Source organism: Neoarius graeffei, chromosome 9 (genome assembly GCF_027579695.1).
Source record: "Neoarius graeffei isolate fNeoGra1 chromosome 9, fNeoGra1.pri, whole genome shotgun sequence".
NCBI lineage: Eukaryota > Metazoa > Chordata > Actinopteri > Siluriformes > Ariidae > Neoarius > Neoarius graeffei.
The window spans coordinates 40,077,516-40,089,661 of record NC_083577.1 but is presented as its reverse complement, the minus strand read 5'-3'; the positions used below and the strand labels follow the sequence as shown (position 1 = coordinate 40,089,661).

At 46.5% G+C, this 12,146-nt stretch overlaps 1 protein-coding gene across 5 annotated transcripts in view; it reads right to left on the bottom strand.

The window, feature by feature from the left end:
* fhip1b (FHF complex subunit HOOK interacting protein 1B) overlaps window positions 1-12,146 on the bottom strand; it is a 105,748-nt gene that overhangs the window by 64,119 nt on the left and 29,483 nt on the right. For 4 of the 5 annotated variants that reach the window (XR_009655351.1, XM_060929473.1, XM_060929475.1 and 1 more), the window contains exon 2: window positions 4,179-4,307. The exons of the other annotated variant lie outside the window; for it this stretch is intronic. The gene's annotated coding sequence lies outside the window, so the exon portion shown is untranslated. The remainder of the gene's footprint in view (window positions 1-4,178; window positions 4,308-12,146) is intronic. 5 annotated transcript variants of the gene reach the window in all.

Below are 12,146 nucleotides of genomic sequence, written 5' to 3'. Positions count from 1 at the left end.
GGTAGAATGACTTGTGTGCTTAGGTTCATTGTCTTGCTGCATGACCCACCTTCTCTTGAGATTCAGTTCATGGACAGATGTCCTGACATTTTCCTTTAGAATTCGCTGGTATAATTCAGAATTCATTGTTCCATCAATGATGACAAGCCGTTCTGGCCCAGATGCAGCAAAACAGGCCCAAACCATGATACTACCACCACCATGTTTCACAGATGGGATAAGGTTCTTATGCTGGAATGCAGTGTTTTCCTTTCTCCAAACATAACGCTTCTCATTTAAACCAAAAAGTTCTATTTTGGGCTCTTCTGTCCACAAAACATTTTTCCAATAGCCTTCTGGCTTGTCCACGTGATCTTTAGCAAACTGCAGATGAGCAGCAATGTTCTTTTTGGAGAGCAGTGGCTTTCTCCTTGCAACCTGCCATGCACACCATTGTTGTTCAGTGTTCTCCTGATGGTGGACTCATGAACACTAGCCAATGTGAGAGAGGCCTTCAGTTGCTTAGAAGTTACCCTGGGGTCCTTTGTGACCTCGCCGACTATTACATACCTTGCTCTTGGAGTGATCTTTGTTGGTCGACCACTCCTGGGGAGGGTAACAATGGTCTTGAATTTCCTCCATTTGCACACAATCTGTCTGACTGTGGATTGGTGGAGTCCAAACTCTTTAGAGATGGTTTTGTAACCTTTTCCAGCCTGATGAGCATTAACAACATTTTTTCTGAGGTCCTCAGAAATCTCCTTTGTTCGTGCCATGATACACTTCCACAAACATGTTGTGAAGATCAGACTTTGATAGAGCCCTGTTCTTTAAATAAAGCAGGGTGCCCACTCACACCTGATTGTCATCCCATTGATTGAAAACACCTGACTCTAATTTCACCGTCAAATTAACTGCTAATCCTAGAGGTTCACATACTTTTGCCACTCACAGATATGTAATATTGGATCATTTTCCTCAATAAATAAATGACCAAGTATAATATTTTTGTCTCATTTGTTTAACTGGGTTCTCTTTATCTACTTTTAGGACTTGTGTGAAAATCTGATGTTTTAGGTCATATTTATGCAGAAATATAGAAAATTCTAAAGGGTTCACAAACTTTCAAGCACCACTGTATAACTTAGAATTTGTCATGAAACCAACAGTATGTCACGTAAAGTGTTTATGCATACAGGAGGCAGCTTACTGTTCTAACATGCTCAAACATTTCTATTAAATGTGTTTTAGGCTACAACCCCAATTCCAAAAAAGTTGGGACGCTGTGTAAATTGTAAATAAACACAGAATGCAATAATTAGCAAAATCATGGAAACCCTATATTTTATTGAAAATAGTACAAAGAAAGCCCTGTGATGACCTGGCAACTTGTCCAGGGTGTACCCCGCCTTTCGCCCGTAGTCAGCTGGGATAGGCTCCAGCTTGCCTGCGACCCTGTAGAACAGGATAAAGCGGCTAGAGATAATGAGATGAGATGAGTACAAAGACAACATATCAAATGTTGAAACTGATAAGTTCTTTTGTTGTTTTTCAAAAAACATGCTCATTTTGAATTTGATATCAGCAACATGTTTCAAAAAAGTTGGGACGGGGCATGTTTATCCATGTGTTGCATCGCCTCTACTTTTAACAGCACTGTAAACATTTGGGAACTGAGCAGACCAGTTGCTGTAGTTTTGAAAGAGAAATGTTGTCCCATTCTTGCCTGATGTACAATTTCAGTTGCTCAACAGTTTGGAGTCTCCTTTGTCATATTTCGCACTTCATAATGCAACCAATGTTTTAAATTGGAGACAGGTCTGGACTGCAGGCAGGCCAGTTTAGCACCTGGACTCTTACTATGCAACCAGGCAGTTTTAATATGTGCAGAAAGCGGTTTGGCATTGTCTTGCTGAAAGGAGGAAGACCATCCCTGAAAAAGATTGTCTGGATGGCAGCATATTGCTCTGAAACGTGTATATATCCTTCAGCATCAATGATGCCTTCCCAGATGTCCAAGCTACCCATGTCATGCGCACTAATGCACCCTCATACCATCACAGATGCTGGCTTTTGAACTGTGCACTGATAAGTCGGTTTGTCCCTCTCCTGTTTAGCGCAGAAGACGGTGTGTCCATGATTTCTAAAAAGAATTTATAAATTTTGATTCATCAGACCTCGGGACAATTTTCCACATCGCCTCAGTCCATCGTAAGAGAGCTTGGAGCCAGAGAAGATGGGGGCATTTCTGGATATTGTTTATATCTGGTTTTACCTTGCATTTGTGGATATAGTCATGAACTTTTCACAGACGATGGTTTTCTAGTGTGCTCCTGAGCCCATACAGTGATTTCCAATACAGACACGTGTCTGCTTTTAATGCACTGTCGCCTGAGGGCCTGAAGATCACAGGCATCCAATGTCAGTTTTCAGCCTTGTCTCTTGCAGAGAGATTTCTCCAGATTCTCTGACTCTTAATATTATGTATCATAGATGATGTGACCCCCAAACTCTTTGCAATTTTACATTGAGGAACATTATTCTTAAATTGTTGCACTGTTTTCCCATGCAGTCTTTCACAGAGCGGTGAACCCCTCCCCATCTTTACTTCTGAGAGACTCCGCCTCTCTGGGATGCTCTTTTTATACCCAATCATGTTACGGACCTGTTGCCAATTAACCAAACTAGGTGGGGTTTTTTTTTTGAAGCATTACACAACTTTTTCAGTCTTTTGTTGCCCCGTCCCAACTTTTATGAAACGTGTTGCTGACCTCAAATTGAAAATAAGCATATATTTTTCAAAAGACAAAATTTCTCAGTTTCAACACTTGATGTGTTGTATTTATACCATTTTCCATGAGATTTGCAAATCTTCACATTCTGTTATGTTTTACACAATGTCCCAACTTTTGGAGTTGTAAATGAAGTGACCGTACAACAGAGTACTCAACTAACCAATAATGAAATCAGAAATTTTTATAATTGATTTTAATTATTTGTTACAGCCTTAACTTGTGACTTTAGCTATATTTTAAGCTAGCCTGGGCCCGCCCATCCTAAGCGTGACGCAACACGAGGGCCTGTTGCGAGCTTAGTCTGGCCAGGCAAGCTATCTCCAGCTCTTCCAAGCTCCCGAAAAATCGGGAACCAATCAACTTTGAGCATCTCCAACGGCCCTGGGTAGAGGCGTGTTCAAGGCAGTGACGTAGTAGAACTGCGACCGGAAGCCATAGATTGTTTACAGAATCTATGCCGGAAGCGCTTCATTCACGCTTCCGCATCTATTACGCATAGATGCTGTATTGAAAGCATTCAACGGGAAGTTCTCATTGAAAACGGAGCAAAGAGCAGCCCTGGAGGTATTTATTGAAAGGAAGGACGTTTTCGCCTTGCTCCCGACCGGCTTCGGTAAGAGTTTAATCTACCAGTTAGCCCCGTCGCGTCACATACGTCAGAGGAAAGAGTGATGTGATTGGTTTAAGCTTCGTCACAGCCTTTTCTGGCTTCGACCAGTAGCAAACTGAGGCATTTCCAGGGAGGCGGGTCAACCACGGGCTCTGGGAAAAGGTTGGGCTTAATATCTTGGCCAGACCAATAGCTCGGAGAGCTTTGAAGTCGCGCTAGCCAGGCTAATTTTAAGCTAGATTTTTAAATTAGGTTGTCCATTCAAGTTTATATCCTGACAGGAGACAAGTTGGAGAAAAGTCACAAAAAAAAGTGTTCCACCACCATTTATGCTTTTAAACGAAGGTTTCCAATTCAAGATTAATAAATAGAATCACAATCATCAGATAAGGTTGCTGCAAAAACGGCAACACCTTCTCTGCTGTAATGCCTTTGCTTTATTCAACCAGACAGCAGCTACGATCGTCCTGTCGAAAGCTTGGGGATTTATGAAGGTTACATCAGTCAGCTTTCAGAAATTTAGCAAACCCTTTAATACAACTGAACAAGAAGCACAGCTTCAGATCCACTTATGGACTTCAAGTACCTGGTCCTGAAATAAAATTCCTCACGCAAGATATACCGCAAGTATGTTACAAGAGCTTTAAGAGAGAAAAACTTTATCAGCTACTAGAGATTAAATGCAGCCCTAAATGTAATACACTTGTTAGTGGTGTACTGCATATGCTACCATCAGTGCATGCTGAAAACGTAGCAGTGTGTTAAATGCTTAAGACGTACAGTACAACTCTTACCTGTAGCACAGTGTAGCATAGAAAGCTAACGCTTCATATTTCCTGTGATAGAAAATTCCTCGTGATAACGTCTGAGACAGAGCTCCAGCACACTCTTCCCACCTTCCACAGTTCCTGTTCACAGTCTCTCTGGAAGAGAACAATAAGACTAACTATACAGTTGGCTGAAGGTATTCAGCACATCAAAGTTATGGCTCCAGTCACAGGAATATAAAAGAAGCAGCTTTTGTTCGTATTAGTGGTAAGCCTGTTGAGCCTATGTGCTTCTTAAAGACCTTCTTGTGACAAGAGCGTAGAACTCAATCGGCCATTGTTCTTGGCAAAGACATTCTTCTCGCCATCAGTTTGGGTTTTGTTAATAGCGGTGGAAAAAACTTTTACTACGCTCTGGATTTTCCCAGTAACCTATGACGTTATCCAAAATCGCATTTGGCATTTCGGGTTGGTATATGGCTTAGGTTTTAAGAATCGCTTGGATTGTTCTCTGGAGTACATTTGACGTAACAGACACCTTTTGGCATAGAAAGTCAAGGATACATGGTTAACAAGTTCTAGGCTGAAGGTAATGATTAATGGCTGGACCAAGCGTTTTGTGGACACTGATGCAGGACAAATATCTTATCTATGGCTACAGATGTAGTACTAATATTATCAAGTGTCCCTAAAAACCCTTTTTATCAAAAGTTTATCCTTTTAACTTACAGGAGCCTAAATACATTTTTTTTTAACATTACTTAGATTAGCACTTTCCCCTCCAGTCCTTAGGAACCTCTCAGATAATCCATATTTTTCCTATATTTAAGCTACATATGCTTGAATGTGTGTCTCTCTCTCTCTCTCTCTCACACACTATGACAATCAATAAAAAGGTATTACATGACCCAGCAGAAAGCAAAATAAAGCTGCAATAATTATGATTCAGATATAGGTCTGTGAAGATTCTCAGGCCCACTTTACACGGGGACAGTCTGAAACAAAAACGCAAAAGTCCGTTTTCGTTCTCGCTTTTTTCCGCGTCTACACGACCGTTTTCAAGGAGGAAATCTGCGTCTATACGGTGACGCACAAATGTGTGGAATTCAATTGGATGTGCATGCCAGGCGGCTAGGTGGTGCTGTGAAAGACCTCCGCTATGTCTGCATGCATGCGCAACGTCTTCCGTCTTGTCTGATCTGCACATCTGCGCCGTGAAAACTTTGACTACTCTGGCTATGGTAAGTAAGAAAGTGTAAGATTGTATGTGTGTTCTCGTGCATAGCTGTACTGAACTTATGACCTGTTCACATCCTGGTAAACGTGCATAGCCGCGAGAACATACTTTTTTGCTTTTCTCTGTACCTTCTAGTTTCACTGAAACCACATTCCTGGACCCTCCTGTTCTAGGGGGTGTACATTCTGCTCTTTCATGTATAATAAAACAACTCCTTATTTGGTGAGTTGACCTTGTGCCCTCGGGCCTCTACTTATCTTGTCACGCAAGCTTCTGATGTATATAAACCCTGCTCTTTCTGTGTATCACTGAGCAGTGCATGAATAAACCAGATTGATTTAATTCGTGTGGTTCGTTCTCTCCCTGCTCCAGAGCGCTCTTACGTCAACGCATCTGAACTGAGACAGACACAGGTTCTAACAATTTGGTGACCCCGACGTGATACTCTCAATCAGGTAAGACATGTTTGATTGACTACCTGGTTGGCAGTAGTTTCGTAGTGTCCTACGGAGGACAGTTTTCCCTGGTTCGAGTCCAGGAAGAGCGCGCTATACAAATTTGTACTATATTTGTTGTCTGTTCCTCTTCAGATCCGTTTGTTGTCATTGTACGATGGGAAGCTCGTTCCCTAAGCCTGCGCCAGGGGAAACCCCGGCCGAATGGATGACTAGGTGCGGTTTTGCTTATTATGTTTCTCCCTGGCTCGATAATTTGGCAGGTTGGACTGAGGCCAACCCTCAAATTCCTTCCTATCCTCGTCAAGGTACATTCGATCCTGGTTATCTTGCATCGGCCCATCGCATGATTTATGAGGGATTAGGGGACCCCGGCTGGGATCGCCCGTATATGCGGGATGGATATGCCAAATGGTATGATATGAAGAAGATTTGGGATAATTTTAAACAGGCCTATACTCCCCGTTCAGTCCTGAAATCCATCCCGAAGCCTCGGGCTGCACCCGTCACCAAGGAAACGGAGGAGGCGGCGCTAGGAAAATCCAAATCTCATTCTGCTCCTCCAGCCTCGTTAGATAGTAAACCTCCACCTTATAGTAAGGCTGGAAAAATTACTGGTAAATCGTCGTCATCTGTAAAAACGATTCCTAAAATTTATCCGTCCCTGGCTGCTGTGTCTGCGTGCCCCCCCCCCACGGTTGACAGAGGGCAGCGTCCCGGAGGGATAAAGGGTGCGCCTGCATCAGCCAAGAACGGCAAAGACGAAGAAAGTAGTGACGATACCGATGATGACACCAATGACGATGATGATTGGGATAATCCCGACGATGTGGGACCAGACGCCGGCTCGCGTCCTTATCCGCCACAAAACGCTGCTTGTGTATGGGTTGCAAAGCGCAGTGGTATTGATATAACTCCTCCGTCCCCGTCGGCTCTTAAGGACATCATCTCGCTTCTTCCGTCACCCGATAAGCCCTTGCTTTTTGTTGATCAGTTAATTAATGTTTCTCGTAATTGTCAGCTTACGGGAGCTGATTACCGGTTTATTCTGCAAAATAAATTAGGAGGCGCATACGATGAGACGGCCCTGTTAGAAAACGTACAGGTCCTCCGCCCCGTCAACGATATTGCTGTTAATGTTAAGGAGGAATTGCCTCCGGTAGGGGAAAACGGTCGCCCTCGCCAGCGCACCGTGTCTACCTTCTTTTGGAAAGACACGCCGGACGCGCTGCAGCAGCTTCGCGAGCAGTTGACGCGATACCTGCTCGCCTTAAAACAAGCAAATAGAGACCTGTCACAGGTCACTAATTGCAAACAGGAGCGTTCTGAGCTGACGTCGGCTTTCTGGAAGCGCTTTGGGGAAGTTTGGCAACATTTGGGAGGTCTTGAACTTGATTTGGCAAACCCGAACCCAATGTTCTTGTCCACCTTTCTGTCTAATTGTCGCCCCGAAATACAGAGCGTATTAAAACATCACTGGAGTGACCGGAATAATCTGGTCCTCCGTCAGGCCGGGGAGCGGGTGCGCACGCTGGAGAGCGATGGTCTTTTAGACTGTAAAACGAATAAAGCATGTTTATCCGTCGTGCCGGGCGGACGAGCGGAGGGACGACAGGAGAGGGGTCGCCGAACGGGACCGCGCGGCGGGGGAGGGAGGAGAAATGGAAAGTGCCACTATTGTGGAAAAGAGGGGCACTGGATAAGAGAATGTCATGCGAAACAGCGAGATGAGCAGGAACGCGAGAAACTCGTCATGCGCGCCGGTTCAAGCCCCACAGGGCAGAGAGATCCTGCCCGCCCATAGGGCTGCCCTCAGAGCGATGAAACCCCGACCGTTGCTATGTTAAATCTTTTATTCAGCTCCCCTCTTAACGAAGATCTTCCCACTATTGTTTTATGCCTGGCAGGGACTGAATATCCTTTTTTACTCGACACCGGGGCTACCATGTCCTCAGTGGGGAGGGAATATGCGGGTCCTTTATCTACACGGTCTGTAAGCTCTGTGGGAATAGAAGGGGTTCCTTTCCATTCCAGTTGCACGCCCCCCCTTTCTGTTACTTGTGCCCTTGATCCTTTACTGAAGTTTTCTCACTCCTTTGTTTGCATGCCTGATTGCCCTTTTAACCTGCTTGGACGGGATCTCATGAGCCTCCTAGGGCTCTCTATTTCTTTTAGTGGTTCACACATGGTTGTTGACGCACCAGACGACACTTCGTCGGCTGCTCTTGCCCTCACCTCCCTTTCTCTTCCTCATAATCTTCTTAATGCTGCTTGTGCCGTTACCCACCTCACACCCTCTCTTTCTGACCTTCCAGCTTCTCTTTGGGCGGAACATAAGGACGAGGTGGGCTTTGTTAACTGTACCCCTTACGAGGCGGTCATTAAACACTCTTCGCCAGTATATGTAAAACAGTACCCCCTTTCCCCAGCTAAACTGTCTGGCATTGATGATGTTCTGTGTTCTCTCCTAGAGCAAGGTGTGGTTGTTCCCTGTGTCAGCCCTTATAACACCCCAGTGAATCCGGTGCAGAAGCCCAACGGCACGTGGCGTTTCACCCAGGATTTGCGTAAGATTAATGAGTTAATTATCCCAGTCGCCCCATTAGTTCCAGACGTTCCCTCTCTTATGGCCTCGATTCCGTGTGAACATGCGTTTTTCTCTGTGATTGACCTCTGTTCTGCCTTTTTCAGCGTCCCTGTGGGCCACGACACGCAGCCCCTGTTCGCTTTTACGCACAGGGGAAAGCAGTACACCTGGACCAGGTTACCCCAAGGATATGTCGATTCCCCCGCGGTTTTTACAGCCGTAGTGAGGGACGCCTTGGCCGGTTTGTGCCTCCCCTCGGGCTCCTCCGTGCTCCAGTACGCGGATGATCTTCTGGTAACGGCGGAGGACGAGGACATTTGCGCTACAGCTACACTTGCTCTCCTCTCCCTTCTGGCGCAAGAAGGTTTCAAGGTCTCACGAACTAAGCTTCAGTTCTGCCTCCCCACTGTTCGATATCTGGGTCACGATCTCTCCCAGGGCTCCCGCAGGCTCAGCCCCGAGCGTGTGCAGGTCATCCTAGACACTCAGGTGCCTGCCACGAAACACGCCCTCATGGCTTTTCTGGGACTTATCAATTACTGCCGCCAGTGGATTCCTGACTGTTCCACCTATGACAAGTGTCTGCGCTCTGCAATTCTGCACTCGGACCCTTTGACTCAGCCCTTGGTGTGGTCTGATGAGATGCTGACGGCCTTCAGGGCCCTGAAGCAGGCTTTATGCTCGGCCCCTGCTCTCGGACTTCCGAATTACCGTTTGCCGTTTCATTTATATGTGTGCAACCAGCAGGGAACTGCGTCTGGGGTTTTGGCGCAGGAGCACGGGGGGGGTATGCGGCCTTGTGCGTTCCTCTCTAAAACTCTCGATTCTGTGGCACAGGGTCTCCCTGCTTGCCTCAGGGCGGTGGCTGCATGTGCTGTCATGGTCACGGACGCTGAACGGCTGGTCTTATCTCACCCGCTCGTTCTCCACACCTCACATGATGTAGTGCACGTTTTAAAGAACCTCAGTACCCAGCATTTATCTGCGCAGCGTCGCTCTGGATACGAGTCTATTCTTTTGGCCACCGAAAACCTTACTGTTAAGCCCTCCTCCTCCTTTGATTCTCTCGCGCACGCGCTTCAGCGCCTCCTCAATTCACAGGATGATTTTCTTCCTTCTGAAACACACGACTGCATTTCTAGCATTCTTTTCGAGACAAGTATCCGCCCCGACTTACGCTCCACCCCGTTACTTTCAGGTGATTCGCTGTTTGTGGACGGCTCGTGCTCACGCCCCTCTGACGGCGTTTTCGTGTGTGGTTATTCTGTGTGCCGCCTTCCTGATGAAACTGTTGAAGCTTTTTCTCTTCCTTTCTCCTCGGCTCAGGCTGCCGAACTATACGCTCTAACCCGTGCATGTGTTATTGCCCAGGACACAGACGTCACTATCTACACTGATTCACGCTACGCTTTCGGCGTTGCTCATGACTTTGGTCGGATTTGGGCTTCGCGTGGGTTCACCACTGCAGACGGTAAGCCCATTTCTCATTCTTCGCTTGTTACTGATCTTATTACAGCGTGTCTTCTCCCGCGCTCTTTAGCCATTGTTAAGACTCGTGCTCATTGTATTGGGGACTCTTTTGAGATCAGGGGAAACTCTCTCGCCGATCGCATTGCCAAAGCCGCGGCTGCCTCCGGTGTTTTTCCGCCTTCGCTTACTCTCTCCCTGGTCTCATCCAGCCGTATGATTAGTGCCGTTCTTCCGGACATTGACTTGATCTCCCTCCAGGCCTCCGCTTCGGCCTCAGACAACCATTTCTGGGACTCATGCGGCGCGCAGCCGTCTGACGGCGTTCGGATCGATGCTCAGGGCCGTCTTTGTTTACCTCGTCACTGTACTCCCTTTCTCGTCCGCGAGTTTCATGGTCCCACTCACCGCGGCCGAAGAGGGGTAGTGGAGGATCTATCCAAAACATTTTGTATTGACAAAATACACACTGATGTACATCACATTCTAGACAGATGTTTAACGTGCGCCCAGAATAATCCATCTAAACCAGGCGCGGTACATCAGCACCTTCCCATACCTGACACGCCGTTCCAGGAATGGCAGATTGACTTTACTCACATGCCAAAACAGGGCCCCTTTAAGTATCTCTTGGTCATGGTCGACAAATTTTCACGATGGGTGGAGGCTTTCCCCTGTGGGAAAGAAGACGCTCGCACGGCGGTAAACAAATTGACGCAAGAAATCATTCCGCGTTATGGTCTCCCGGTAGGGATAGACTCTGACAAAGGTACGCCGTTCACCTCTAAGGTGACACAAGAACTGTGTAAAGACTTAAAGATCCACTGGCGTTTCCACATCCCGTACCATCCACAATCCTCCGGCATTGTGGAGCGCGCAAACAGAACAATCAAGGGTAAGCTGCGTAAAGCCATGCAAGAAGCTGGTACTAAAAATTGGGTACAAGTTTTGCCTTTAGTTCTCGCTGACATGCGAATGACCGCTCAAGTGGCCCTCGACAACCTGTCTCCGTACGAGCTCGTGATGGGCCGGCCTTTTCCTACACCCTGGCGCAGAGGTATGCAGGCTATAGGAACGAGTGATCTTGATGTACATCTCAGTGAGTACGCCGTGGGTCTCATGCGGGTGTTGGATGAGTACTGGACGAGACTAAATTCCAAGAAGCCTCCCATTCCTGAGGCACCCACTCACCCCTTTGAGGTAGGGGATAAAGTGTTGGTAAAGAAATTTGCGAAATTAGGCGCTCCTTTGGAGGAACCGCCCTACAGTGAACCCACGGATGTGCTCGCTGTAACTCGAACGGCTGTACTAACTGACCTTTTTCCACAGTGGATTCATGCCAGTCGAATAAAGAAGGCTCCAATGTAATAGAAATCTATATTGTTGATGCTTAACAGGTTTTTGTGTTTCAGAAAGTTGCTGTGACAATAGCTGACGGCCTTTTCAGGGATCCCCTTTCCAGCATCCGGAGTGATCCGGTTTCGGCTGATCTACAAAGAGGGGATGGTCGGTGCGTCCCGCAGACTTCTGAACTGAGGAATCTGGAAGACACGTGAGCCTGGGCTACCTTCAATCATCTACATCCCGTGGACACAGAAAGAACAAAAGTCAGTGACCAGTATGACTTTTCTCCTGATACTGGTCTTAGCGCTTGGAGCAGGGAATCCCGCTCAAGCCAGCCACGAGGACAACGTTTTTTGGCAATTTGCCAACTGGACTGCTAAGCAACATACTAATGAATCATGTTATGTTTGTCATTTAATGCCTGTAAGCTCAGTGTCCACGTCTCTCACCCCTATGTCTGCCAATACATTAGAGTCTAAACTGTAGTTATACTCTGTAAACAAAGTATAAAAGAGGGGATTGTAAGATTGTATGTGTGTTCTCGTGCATAGCTGTACTGAACTTATGACCTGTTCACATCCTGGTAAACGTGCATAGCCGCGAGAACATACTTTTTTGCTTTTCTCTGTACCTTCTAGTTTCACTGAAACCACATTCCTGGACCCTCCTGTTCTAGGGGGTGTACATTCTGCTCTTTCATGTATAATAAAACAACTCCTTATTTGGTGAGTTGACCTTGTGCCCTCGGGCCTCTACTTATCTTGTCACGCAAGCTTCTGATGTATATAAACCCTGCTCTTTCTGTGTATCACTGAGCAGTGCATGAATAAACCAGATTGATTTAATTCGTGTGGTTCGTTCTCTCCCTGCTCCAGAGCGCTCTTACGTCAACGCATCTGAACTGA